This window comes from Phragmites australis, chromosome 22 (assembly GCF_958298935.1).
Source record: "Phragmites australis chromosome 22, lpPhrAust1.1, whole genome shotgun sequence".
NCBI lineage: Eukaryota > Viridiplantae > Streptophyta > Magnoliopsida > Poales > Poaceae > Phragmites > Phragmites australis.
This window is the reverse complement of record NC_084942.1, coordinates 7,667,034-7,681,276: the sequence shown is the minus strand read 5'-3', so window position 1 is coordinate 7,681,276 and position 14,243 is coordinate 7,667,034.

Below are 14,243 nucleotides of genomic sequence, written 5' to 3'. Positions count from 1 at the left end.
AATGAATACTAAAGTTGTAGATCTTTTCGAGTACTATAATTCAGAATCAAGAAACGTCCAATTTGAAGTCCGGACGATGGAGATATCATACTCGGAATCGAGAGCTACAAAAAAGGAAACCGTAACCGACTCGAACTCGAATCCGATTCGTGTTCGATTTGGACTCCACCTCAACCAGCCACCTCTAGCCCTATAAATATGAGTTGAACGCCCTCTCCTACCACTATTCCATGCCACCAAACCCTCGAAGTGTTGCACAAATAAGTCCAAAACAGGTTATCTTGTGGAGCATTTTTTAAAATGAAGATGGCGTTTTCAGAAGTTCCAATGAATACTAAAGTTGTAGATCTTTTCGAGTACTATAATTCAGAATCAAGAAACATCCAATTTGAACTCTGGAGGATGGAGATATCATACTCAGAATAGAGAGCTATGAAAAAGGAAACCGTAACCGACTCCACCTCAACCAGCCGATTCTAGCCCTATAAATATGAGTTGAACACCCTCTCCTACCACTATTCCATGCCACCAAACCCTCGAAGTCGCTGTTGCCCTGTCCATGCGCCGCCGTTCGCCAGAGCCGCCGTCGCCACCGCCCGTGATGCGCTACCTCATCGTCTTCTCCGCGATTCCTCCTTCCTCGACCATCAAAGCAAGGTGATGACCCCTTCTTCTCCTCCCTTACTACTATTTTTTCATCATACTAAGTCCCTAACTAAGCCCTAGCCTCGGCCAAAAGCCCGATCTACACCGCCATAGTCATCGCCGTTGCGGACAGCCGCACTGTAGCCGATTGACATCGCAATCGGAGGTGAAATCACCGAGGCCTTTCACCGGCACATGTCCCATGATGTTCCCCACACCCTCACCAACTAGTTCGGCCAGTAGAGGAGTCAAACCACCGTAATCAAGGTCGACATACCCGTTGTCCGATTTCTGGACGTGTTCTGCGCGCGCACCGGATTTGCATTCGTATTCCCCGTCAATCTGAAAGCCGTATGGATGCACTAACAGTGTCACGGTGTGTCCCATCAAGTCTTCTACGTGACCCTAGGAGCTCATCCCCGTTTGTGCAGCAACACGACTAGGACACCATTGCCAACGACACCATGTCACAGCTATCATCCAGCTCATCTCCATTGATCGTCTTCCTCTCAGTGGATGATCTACCCAAAACTATATCGTAGCATTGTGTTCCCGGGATATATGAACATTTATGTTCAAATGGTTTCTCAAATTTTGTAGCCAATCTCTGGGAGCGCGAGCGTCTTTGTTCCTGCATCTGTTTGCGGGCACCACCAAACCTAGCAGTAGTCATCGCTGTTTTGCCGCTACCTCGGATGGACCCTTCTAAAACCAACCATATCACTGAGTTAGTCTTTCTGCGTTCTACGCCATGCTTCCCTCATTTCACTGAAACACCACTAAACCCAACATCGATGTCAGTGGCCACGCGTCTTATCGCTGTCTTCAATGAAACCCGAACCACCACCGCTACATAGAGTCACCCGTAGTATCCTTAACCTAGAAGCGCAACCTTCGGACTTTTTGATACATCATAGGTGGTCGAGACTGGACCTCAGTGTATCCCTTCTTTAATCCAAGATGGTACTTGCATAGCATGCCAAGTAAGCGCCACATCATTCTCCTTAGCCTAGTCAGCAAAGTCTGGTCTGCCCTACACTTTTTTAATCTTGTGCAATAATGTTGTCAAGCCTGACACAGTGATGTGTAGTAAAGCCTTTCTCATAGGAAGATAGTTTCGAAAAATCAGCATTTCCTTTTCAGTCTAATCCATCTCTCGAAAGTTGTTCTCTTTTCATCTTAACTCTGATTTAGGTGATTCTTGCGTATAAATGTTTCTAAAATCATCCCTATCCAACCATAGTGTTTTTAAAGTGTTTTAATGATGTTTGGTATGTTGTTTTTAGTGTTTGCTTTGTGTTGTTTGTCGGTAGTTCTCGCGATTAGTCGATAACGTTTTGGAGCAGTTCAAGGGACTTCAAGACCAAGATTTTGACACCACTGAGCAGCATTGGGTAAAAGGCAAGTGTCCTTGATCACCTTGAACCTATGTTTTTAAATGTTTTGTTTTACAAAATTGCATGCAATGTCTGTCAATATAATGGGTAGTTACCTATGTTAGGGTTTTCCCTAGATTTTCCCTTATCATCCTTTGGAACCTAGTTGTTTTATGGTTAGGTGTCTTTTATGGGTAGATTGCTTAGCCATGCTTTTGGGATGTTGGGAAGTATCATAATCTTGACTAATGAACATATGCAACAATAGTGGTTAATGTGTTAATGGTCTAGCAACATGGAACCTTAGGCCTTGAGCAAAGTGGTTTTGATGGTTGTCATGGTCATGATGTTGGTTTAGTGTTGCTCAAGCAACCTAAGTAAGGATCTGTTCATGGAGTGACAACCCAAGAAGTAACGTACCAACCATGAGGCTGATATGGGTAAGACGTGACATACTAGTTAGAGTCTATGCAGTGTGTGTTGTGTTAGCACAAAAGGGGGCTTCTGGGTAGGAGTTTAACTCGCGTAAATCCTGGCGGTAAAACCAAGTGGGCAGATGCGTACTGGATTAGTCTCTGGTTAGTGAAAAATGTCATTCAGTGATTCTTGGTGGCACACCACTGGCGTGTGTTAAGTGTCTTGCAAACACGGCAACATGGAATTCACTGACTCATGGGGAAAGCTGGACAACCTCTACAAAGTGTAAAAACTGTTATAATAGCCGTGCTCATGGTTATGAGAGACTTGGATCCTCACATGACTAGTGGGTTGTGGTTATGGTTCTGGTACAGGGAGTACTAGATGGTTGTGGTTATGGTTCTGGTACAGGGAGTACTAGATGGTTGTGGTTTTGGTTATAGTACAGGCAGTACTAGACAATTATGGGTTACATTCACTTAATAATTGTTTAATTCTTTTTTAGTCCAAATATGTTTTCATTACTCGCATTTACGCAAATATACCATGTATTAGCCTATTCTTGATATAAGCCTGCATATCATTATTTTTCCCACACCTGCTGAGCGTGTCATGTGCTCACACTTGCCATTTTCCCTATACCATGCAACATGTGTCCTGCTGCTCAGTGAGTGAAGATGTTGAAGGCTATCAAGACGAGGTTGTGACGTTCTATGCGCGTGTCTCCCAGGCGGTTGCCTGCGGTGTTGTTGGGCACCAGTGCTTCTGTTCCACTGCAGATATCTTCATAGAAGATAATATATGTCAATTGCTGTAGGAGTTTAATGTTCATTCTATAAAAGAATTGCTTTTATTACTTCACCTGTGATGTCCTTATGTGTGTTGAACATCCTAGGCACACATAAGCTGCATCTGGTTTTGGCTATTAAAACCGGGTGTGACACTCAGCCCTTAGCCGCTGCCCAGCTCTGGAGGTATTCCATCCGGAGCCTGGTGACGGCGCATTGGAGGTGAAGCCAAAGGCCAGGTGGGAGAGCCAGTCCGTGACCCCCTCGGCCCTTAGCAGTTGCCCAGCTCGAAGGTATTCCGTCCGGAGCCTGGCGACGACATGTCGAATGCGAAGCTGAAGGCCAGGCGGGAGAGGTGGTCCGCAACCCCCTCGGCCCTTAGCCACTGCCTTGCTCTGGAGGTGTTCCGTCCGGAGCCTAGCAACGGCGCGTCGGAGGAGAAGCCGAAGGCCAGGCGGAAGAGGCGGTCTGTGACCCCCTCGGCCCTTAGCCATTGCCCGGCTACGGAGATATTCCATCCGGAGCCTGGAGATGGTGCATCGGAGGCGAAGCTGAAGGCCAGGCGGGAGAGGCGGTCTGCAACCCCCTGTCCCTTAGCCACTGCCTGGCTTTGGAGATATTCCGTCCGGAGCCTGGCTACAGCGTGTCAGAGGCGAGGCCGAAGGCCAGGCATGAGAGGTGGTCCGCGACCCCCTTGGCCCTTAGCCGTTGCCTAGCTCCGGAGGTATTCCGTTCGGAGCCTGGCGACGACGTGTCAGAGTCAAAGCCGAAGGCTTGGCGGGAGAGGTGGTCCGCGACCCCCTCAGCCCTTAGCCACTGCCCGGCTTTGCGGTCTCTGTAATGGATAGTTGGGAGTTCCACTATGTTTCTCGTGCCATGAGGTGCGGGCTCTTATTAAATGTTAGTGTAACCCTCATAAAATAACATGTAAAAGGTGTTTTCAAAGAAGATAGTCGGGTAATGTTGTTACCTTTTACGATACGTGTTTGAGTCACGTGATCATACCTTCCTCTGTAGGGAGGGGGATCTTTATACCTCTTTGATCTGTGTGCGGTGCTCTTTGGTGACTAGCGGGTTTCGTACCCCTTTGGCATGGAGGCGTTAGCCTTCAAGATGCCAGGGTACCTTTCCTGTTAGGTCTTTTTAGAACCTTTTCGCTCGGTGGAGTTTTCGAAGAAACATCTCCATAGCAGGGATTTTTGGAAGTCTCTCCGTTGTGCGGAGGTTTTGTAAGGCTCTCCATCGTGTGGAGGTTTAGTAAAGCTCTCCATTTTTACCGGAGATTTGGTAAAGTTCTTCATTTTTCCCAGAGGTTTTTGGTAGAGTTCTCCATTTTTGTCGGAGGTCTGGTAAGCTCTCCATTATTACCGAAGGTTTTGGTAAAGTTCTCCATTTTTACCGGAGGTTTGGTAGGACTCTTCGTTTTTGTCGGAGGTTTGGTAAGACTCTCCATTTTTACTGGAGGTTTTGGTAAAGCTCTCCATTTTTACCAGAGGGTTTGTAAGGTTTTCCATTTTTGTCGGAGGTTTGGTGAAGCTCTCCGTTTTTACCGGAGGTTTTGTAGGGTTTTCCATTTTTGTCGGAGGTTTGGTAAAGCTCTCTATTTTTTACCGGAGGTTTTGGTAAAGTTGTCCGTTTTTACTGGAGGATTGTTAGGACTCTCCGTTTTTGCTGGAGGTTTGGTAAAGCTCTTCGTTTTTACTAGAGGGTTCTGTAAGGTTTTCCGTTTTTGTCAGAGGTTTTTGTAAGACTCTCCGTTTTTGCTGGAGGTTTTTGTAAGACTCTCCATTTTTACCAGAGGTTTTTGTAAGACTCCTTGGCATGTATTAATGCCGAAGGTCGTACACACTACCGGAGAGGCAATACCTTCCAGGAAACCTAGGCAGTCTTGCCTTCCAGGTGACCTAGGCATGCTACGCCTGTGGTGCGTAGGCTTGTCATGCTCCCAAGGAAACGCCCGGGGTGCACCGCAACACTGTCCACCAAGGATATGCCCTGGCACGTGGCATTTATATGACCAAAGCTATGCAATGCCTTTCAGGGCACCCTGGGCATAGTCTGCCTTGCATGTGACATAGGCATAAGCGGTGCCCGTGGTATATAAGCATGTCGTGCAGAGAGGATTCCTTGCGATAGCATTCCTCAGAGCACCGCATCCTATCATCAGGGCAGTCCCGTGATATGCGGCATCCACACACTATCGAGGCTACACAATACCTTCCAGGAAACCTAGGTAGTCTTGCCCCCTAGGTGACCTAGGCATGCTACGCACGTGGTGTGTGGGCTCCACTTCCTACCAGGGCAAAGTCTACCCTCAGGGAAGCCTTTTCAGGTGACCTTGGGTTTAGGCCAGTGATGCTTACTGGTGCGTGGGCTTGTCACGCCTCTGGAGAAATCCCCGGGGGGCACCGCAACTACATTACCAAGGAAGTCCCTTGATAACCGACATCTACACACTATCGAGGCTACACAATACCTTCCAGGAAACTTAGGCAATCTTGCCTTCCTCGTGACCTAGGCATGCTACGTCCGCGGTGTGTAGGTATGTTGTGCAACGAGGATTCCTTGCGACAGCATTCCTCGGAGCACCGCAACTCCACCACCGGGGACATCCCCCGGGGCGTGGCTTCGACACCCGAGGCTATGCAAATGGCTTCCAGGGCACCCTAGGCATAATCTGCCTTGCAGGTGACCTAGGCATAAGCAGCGCCTATGGCGTGTGGGCCTCAATATCTACTGAGACTACGCAATGCCTTCCAGGAAATCATGGCAGTCTTGCCTTCAAATTGACCTAGGCATGCTACGTCCGCGGTACGTGGGCTTGTCACGCCACCCAAAGATGTCCTACGGGTGGTGCCGCAACACAGTCTATCAAGGAAATCCCTTGATACGTGGCAACTACACTTTCGAGGCCGCACAATGCCTTCCAAGAAACCTGGGCGGACCCGCCCCCCAAGCGACCTAGGCATGATCGTCTGCGGGAGTGTAGGGAATTTGCATGGTTATACTAGCTAAGTTTTACAATCTACTGTTGGCAATAAGAAGCCATTTGTAGCATAAAATATAGATAAGTAATATAACTGTTCATACTAAGTGAGAATGTAACTTAAGTTCTGCTGCTTCTACCTAGTGGCTATCTATTGAAAAAAGACTCCTAGCAGTAAGGTTGGAGGCCTCCAACAGACTCTAACCTTGCCGTATGAAAGACGGATCACTAGGTAAACTACTTGGTAGTTAATAGTGGGTGTACCTTTGTAGGAATAAGGCCTCTATTGTGAGGCTTAGTGGCCTCAAAGCCTGTTGCTAGGCTGGGAGAGGCCGTGCTTGACCCCCTTAGCCTTTAACCGTTGCCCTGCCCTAGAGGTAATCTGTCCAGAGCCCGGCGGCAGCATGTTGGAGGTATAGTTGAAGGCTAGTTGGGAGAGGCGGTCCTCAACTCGGTTCTCCTTCCTAGATGTGGTACTGTTGGTAGTAGGGTCGGTCGTGATGGTGCAGGGTTGAGGGCTAGGGATTTGCTCAAGAGTTTGCCCCAGGCCTCTGAACCCTGCGTCGTCCTTCACCTACTCCTTCTGCGGCCAGGTATTCTGCTTGCCTTCTGAGGTATTCCTCCCGGAAGGTCATGAGGGTGTGGCAGTTGTTGGTGTTGTGGCCGCGCCCTTGTCCGTGCAGGATGCACTCGTGAGCCTCCAGGGGCGCCGGAGCTTGGAGTTGTCATCGGGGTCGCTGCCGAAGGCGGTGTGTCTCGAAGCCTGTGGTTTCCCCAGGGTCTCCTTCCCCTTTGGGAGACCATCAAGGCTGCCCAGTGAACCGGCTTTTGGAGCCGAAGTGGTTCTGACTATGCCTCACCGGACGAGGTGGGCTTGGAGTTCCCTGCGCGCGGTTGGCATTGCGAGGGTGGCGTTACAGGCGCTGGCGGGGTCCGCGCGCCCCGTAGCCCTCCGTCTCCTTGGAACCCTCTTTTGCCTCAGGGGCCCAAGGAGGGCGCTGGGTGGATAGACTTTCTGAAGATGTTGGCTCGCTCAGGCTATCCCAGGTGTGGTCGAAGGGGACACCTGGAGACCAAGCCCAGGTGGGAGCACTCCTGGGTTGGACCGCCCAGAACCATAGGAAGGCGGCCTGCTTGGCTGTGGCTTTGGCCACGTCCTCTCCTGAGGCGGTGAGGTCTTTGTCGTACAGAAGCTAGAAGGCCTCCGCGCCGTCTGGAGCTCCTGTACCGACCCAGGGTTCTGAGTTGGCCAAGGTCGAAGGAATGCCGTCCCATACGGTAGCGGGGTTTTTGCATGCATGCGGTGCATATGGCTAAGGCATCCATGCATATGGTTGTATGCTTGCAATGGTGGGTATGGCGGTTTTAGCTAATCCTTTGGTGGTTTTCATGGTGGATTCCTACCTCTCTTAGCACTTCTATGTTTGAGTTCCCATGGACGGTGCGCTGTTGGAGCAAGAGTTCGTCTTGCCCCAGCAAGTACGGCGAGAGTTTCTTCTAAGGAGGAGACTCAAGCTTGGAGACAAAGTTTGAGAGGAAGGAACACCACGAATATATTGATGATAGAAAAATATATCACTCTGGGAGGAGTATCACAGCGTTTGTTGTCTTGCTTGTTCTTTCCCGCTGTGTTCGTCCTTGCCCAGAGGACCCATGGCCTCCTATTTATAGGGCCATGCGTAGCTTGGTGTATAAGTTATCATAATGTATAAATATTCGGGATCTGACCAAATTACTGGGCATTATCCCAAATAACTACCTTCTATCCTATCGGGGATATAAATATCCACCGTGGTAATTATCGTGGTGCCTACCTCCTGATGGGGGCGAGCCAGTCACCGATTATGGCCCAGCACCGCACTGTCAGGGGTGTCAGGATAACCTTCATCATGCCGGGGTGTCAGAGTGGCTTCCATTAGCCTAGGCCTTTAATGTCGGTTACTTCGTTGCAGGCAAAGCGCAACCGGCGCTCCCCTCCTGGCAGATCTTTCCTAAGGCCTGCTGACTCACCCCACTGCCTTCGGCAAGGCGGCCCGATTTGCCCGAGGTGGGGATCTCGGGAGGCATAGAACCGGGAGGTGAAGGCTTTGGGAAGCAGGACCTCGGAGGGCTGGGGCTTTGGGAGGCCGAAGCTTTGGAGGACGGAGGCTTCGAGAGGTCATGTTTTGGAGGCTTCAGGAGGTCGAGCCGGCGAAGCCAAGGGAAGGCTTCATAGGTGCAAAAGGGTACTGTGAAAGGATCAGATGACATCAGAGATCGAGATTTTAATAGAGGGTTCAGAGATCAAGGCTCCGGAGGGACCTGGATTGTGATCTTCAACCATTATCCTCAGGCTGGTTTTTTCCCCCCAACAGTGTCATAACCGTTACCCATCACTAATGTTCAGTGATTAATGATGGGTCTTAACAGTGACCTGTCACTAATAACTAAATATTAGTGACAGATCGTAATATTGACCCATCAACAATAACTGATAAATGTTTTTTGCATTTTTTGGACAAAAAATCAATTTTTTTTGCACCTGAGCCATCCGCACGTAGGCCCATCGAATATCGCAGACGGTTACTTAAGACAACCGCTTGTGGAAATCTATTTCCGCAGGCGGTTGTCCTATGGAGCCACATGTGGAAATAAATTTCAATAGGCTGTTCCTTAAGTAAACCGCCTGTGGAAACATATTTCCACAGGCGGTCTATTTTGTGACTGTGGAAATCGTTCATTTCCACATGCCTTCGATCCCACGCAGTTATGCTAAACACCTGCGAAAACCGGTTACGATCCGCCTCTAGAAATAGTTTTTGTAGTAGTGTGATGAGTTCCGCACTAGTCACTCCAAATACGTCACTAATGAGGTCATTAGTAACGTGTCGTAATCGTTACCTATCACTAATGTTTAGTCATTAATGATGGATCGTTACCATGACCTGTGACTAATAACTGAATATTAGTGACAGATCGTAATCTTGGCCCATCACCAATAACTGATAAACATTTTTCCCATTTTTCGGACACAAAAATATAAAAATATATATTTTTTCACCTGAGCCATCCACACGTAGGCCCATCAAATATACCTCACAAGCCAAGCTAGTTTTCACATTGTTTTCAGTTTGTGTTCTGTGAGAATCGAATCCGCAACCCCCCTCATGCTTGTAGCTGCCTTACCACCTCACCTATCAGGTAGTTGTATAGAAACTGGATATTTATCCTTTTAACCTTGTTTGTCGAAGGCCATTAGTGACACGTCATAACTGTGACCCGTCACTAATAACTGATTTTGCCCAATTTCAGGGTTATAATTTAATTTTTTTTCTTCATCCAAATTTGTCTTAATATTTTATGAATTTCTGAATATCTAATGCAAACGATTGCAATTTGATAGGTCAAATTTGGCCAAGAAGATTGAGTTAGAGCCCCTTGAAGTTTCTACACTATTTTTAGAACACACGTTTGTGTCCATAACCGTTACTCCTTACATCAAACTTGAGGAGAAATGTACAATAGTTCTTATTCTAGTACTGCTGAGGTGAGAAAAAAAAAAGAGAAAAATAAAATAAAAAAATATTTGTGAATACCATCATTAGTGATATGTTACAACTTGATCTATCACTAATGACTGACATAGGATGGCCCATCACTCATGAGTTTTCCATTAGTGATGGGTCACAACTTAATCGGTCAATAATGACTGGACTAGAACAACCTGTCACTCATGAGTTGGTCATTAGTTCAGAATTTGCTATAATTTGTATCAAGGATGTGTATTAAGCAAGAATATACTTTATTTTGTATTAAGTAAAAAGTTTACAGCTATCATTTATTCTTTAATTAGTACAAATAATGCTATTGTATGATAGTTGTAGATTGCCTTAAGTAACGAATATGTACTACACAAAGTACAAACCTAATATAAAATAAATTACCTAGTATACAATAAATTACAAACCTAAATATACAATATTAGATAAATTATAGACCTAGATATAGAACAAATATTTTGTTAAAAAAAGTAAAACAATATCAGTGATGGTCATAGGAAAAAACCGGCGCTAATAGCCGCAATATCAGTGCTGGCTTAATTTTACAATCAACACAGATAGTCCAACTATCAGTGCTATAGCATCAGTGCCGGTTGTAGACTACAACCAGCACTGATACTCTATCCCTATATAAGCCGGACTTAGCAGCTGCCTCTCCATTCCTCTTTTGCGGGCCTACCTATTCTACCTGTCTCCCCAACTCTACTGTTCCTAGAGCCCTGTCATCCCCATCCTTGTCCTCATCACTGATGCCATCCCCATCCCTGTCGCCACCTCCCCGCAGTCCCCGTCCCCGTTCCTGACGCTACCGCCCTTGGAGGCCCACTGCCTCCCCAATGCCACCGTCCCTGGAGCCGACGCCATCCATGTTCCCCATGGAGCTGATACCATCCCCATTGCCATCCCAAAGCCAACACCGCCTCCTCGCCGTCCCTGTAGGATCAAGTTTCCAAGGCAAGATTTGTGTAGTCATTGAATATATGATTATGGTTATGTTTTGGTATCCAAAGCATGATTCGTGTAGGCACGCAATGTGGTTGGTGTGTCATTTGCAGTTATGTGTGTTGTTCCCGTATGGATCTCGGCTTTAGTGGGCTGTGATTTAGGGTTAGAGAGTGTGGATTGGCTTATGACATTTGAAGTAAGTATTTAGAGTGGATTAGCTTGTCCAATGATTTGCGGGTTAGTTTCAGGAAGTGGATTAGTTTGTTCAATGACCAGCGAGTGATTCCAACTGTGGATAGCATCTTTGTGCTCGCAATTTGTGGATGGCAAACGAGGTTAGTTCGCCATTGTTACTACTCAATGTAATGTCTGGTAGGGTGTAGCCCATGAATTATACTTCGCAAGTGCTAGTGCTGCAATGAATCTATGGATTAGCTTGTTCAATGATAGGCGATGATAGCGATGAGTAGTGGTAGTTGCCGAGTGAATCTTATGCGTAATTTGAACGTATAATGCTTGTATGGACCTAACCAATATGTGTTTTGTACTCTGTTAGGTTAATTAAATACTTTTCTTTCACGCTCCCATAGTTCTCCATGCTATGTAACTGGTTGCTTTCTTTTTCTAGTTCATTGTTTTTCTAATGCTCATGTGGAATGAATGATTGATTCTAATCTAACTTGAAAGTTCACACTAGACTTTGCATTGGTGTTATTGCAATTTATCCCTTTTCTTATTTAGTTATCAGAAAAGGGAAATCCATCCATTACTTTTGGAGATTGGATTGTGGTCATAGATTAGATCAATTGCTTGGTCTTGTAACTATTGTTATCCATGTCGTATTTAGTTTAACAACTTAAAGTCAATGCTTGTAAGACAACAATGATGTTATTCTCGTTTCAATTATCTGCTAGATTTTTGTGGGTTTAAATTATTCAATTAGCTGTCCATATGTTGAAATTGTTCAACATGATCCTTGTAATTTATTCCATGTGCCCAACCAAGCCTCATCGTTTATCCATTATTGAAATTGCAGTAGGTCTTTTTGGCACCATGTTGTCACCCAACAATATATTGCTTGGTTTGAGGTTTAAGTGAATGATGTAGAAAATGTAAACCATTGCATATCCCTTGTACAATTGATGTCACTTTCTGATGCTCCAAGTTCACCTTTATAAGCTTTGTCGTGAATTGTATCAATGTGATGGGTGTTTATATGCTAATGTCAATATTGCAAGAAATTTGAATAGATGAAACTTTTATGTAGGAATGGCTCGTACAAATCAAGTCGCCGCCCATGGACATGCCCCCCCGATTCAAGGCCCCTCCTCTAAGCAAGATCCAGTTTCGGATGATACTAAGGAGCGAAGCCCGAGTACATACCTCAACCTGAATGAACCTGACGCTGATGCTCCAGAGCATCTAACAATTGATGATGCGCTGTCATCTCTGACCACTGTTGCTGTGTTGGATAGTCAGTCATTCGAAGGAACGAGGCATGGTCAAGGTCCTTGAGTGAATTTTTATCATCAAGGAGGTTGATTCATTCGGGGAGTCCATAAAACCTTTAGATGTGCTTAGGCCATTCAAGACAGCATACGGGTGTCTCGTAGGGCACCATGTTGCAATCACTTATAGAACTTGGAGAGGCAAACAAGGTGACGAGTGGGTAGTTCATGATACCATCAAGGATTTCATGTAGGTCAAGTTGTCGCAAAAGTTTGAGTACCCTGAAGAATGCAACATGGCCATAGAGAAGCATCAAGCCTTAGTCATAATGGGTAGAATTTTAAGGGTAAATTGTATAGAGTTTATCAGTTGAAGGGGCGAACGCCTGACTAGGATGATTATCCGACGGTGAAAGAGACCCCGGAAAGTAAGATAAAATTTTGACTAGTATGGAATGGCAATGAAAAATAATAGCAATAGTCATCTCATAGGTGCATGTGCTACATTTGGAATGATTTTGTGAAGTACAAGGATTCGGAGGACGTAAAAAAGATAAGTGAAGCAAACAAGGCCAACTCCCAGAAGAACTTATACCCCCACAGAATTGGCTCGAGCGAGTACGTTAGGAAACTTGACGAGTGGGAGAAGATGGAAGAAGACGTAACTAAAAGTGGTGTCACACTTGTGATGGCTAAGTGGATTCCCCGAGTGAAGAACTACCTGTATGGGAGACGGGTGACTTTTGCGACTGATGGTTCATTATGCTTCAAAAGCGAATGATGCCCATGTCCCGTGTTCCCATGGCTCTTTCCAAGCAGTCGGGGAGAATGACAAGATAACCTTAGCACTGGGAAACAAGGAGCACACTGGTCGCACACGAGGCAAGGGTTTGAGGCCTTGGAAGGTCGGATTAGAACAAAACACCCACACTTACAAGAAATGAAGAAAAGAAGATATGTCAGAAATGTTGGCCTTGCTAAAAGAAGAACTTGTAGAGGAGAGACGAATGACCAACGCCAAAATAGAAGCAGCTATGCAGCAAGCTAGGTAGCAAGCAAGGCAGGAGGTGTTATTCGTCATAGATAATGCTTTGGTGCCTAGCCCTGATGGTCCTCGAAGCAGCTGTGTGTCCATGGGGCTTCCAGGAGAAGCCTGAATCTGTCACCCCATGGACGACATCACAGATAGCACACCATGCAATCTTGTCGTGCCAGTTTTGGGTGTTCCCACCACAACAACTAGGGGTCTAGTTGAGCAATGGGTGGAAGGGACCCTCTTTAATGGTCATCCGATACAACAAGGATACGCCAGGGTACACGTGGACAGTGTAATACATAAGTACCATTAAAGCAAGCTGGATTACCCTGGAGAGGCGGGGAACGATGCTCTCAAAAAACGTAGGCCATTACATCCTGTGGTGTAAGCGTGACATATTGTTTGGTGAAGACACATATGAGTCTAGGTCTAGTTTGGAGTCACCGAACACACCCAGAGGATCTCTGCCTCCTCTGCTGTCACATCCACAGCCACCCAGAAGCTCTTCACCTCTTCCACCATCGCATCCACAGCTACCTAGAATATCACCACCTCCACCATCATCTCCATAGACACCGAGAAGATCTCTAACCCCTTCGCCACCACCACCTATCCCGCTTCAGAAGCTAGTAGCACCTGGAAAAGCTCAGAAGTCAATGTCATCTTAGAAATTGACTTTGTCACAGTAACGAGAAGCGGCAGTCAACATCTAAGAAGTTGGCACCTCCTTTTCCTTATGATAAAACTGATGATGAAATCAGAAGGAAAGTTAATGCCGATGTCACTGCACACTTCAAATGTACTGAGCCAGAGAAGAGTTCTATCGATCCAGCAACAGTCGCCAAGTTTCTTTGGACTTTGCAAGACCTGTGGAGCCACCGCTAAAATCTAACTATGAGCGTATCATGTGTAAAAAATAGTTGAGGAAGGCTTCGATCGAGATGGTAAAAAAGAGAGCACTAGAACAACAGGAAGAATTAGAAAATAATCTTTCTAATTGAGGCTAGAATGGTAAAAGAAGCACTTTATTGAAAAGGCAAAATCTAAATAGCAATTTAAGCTT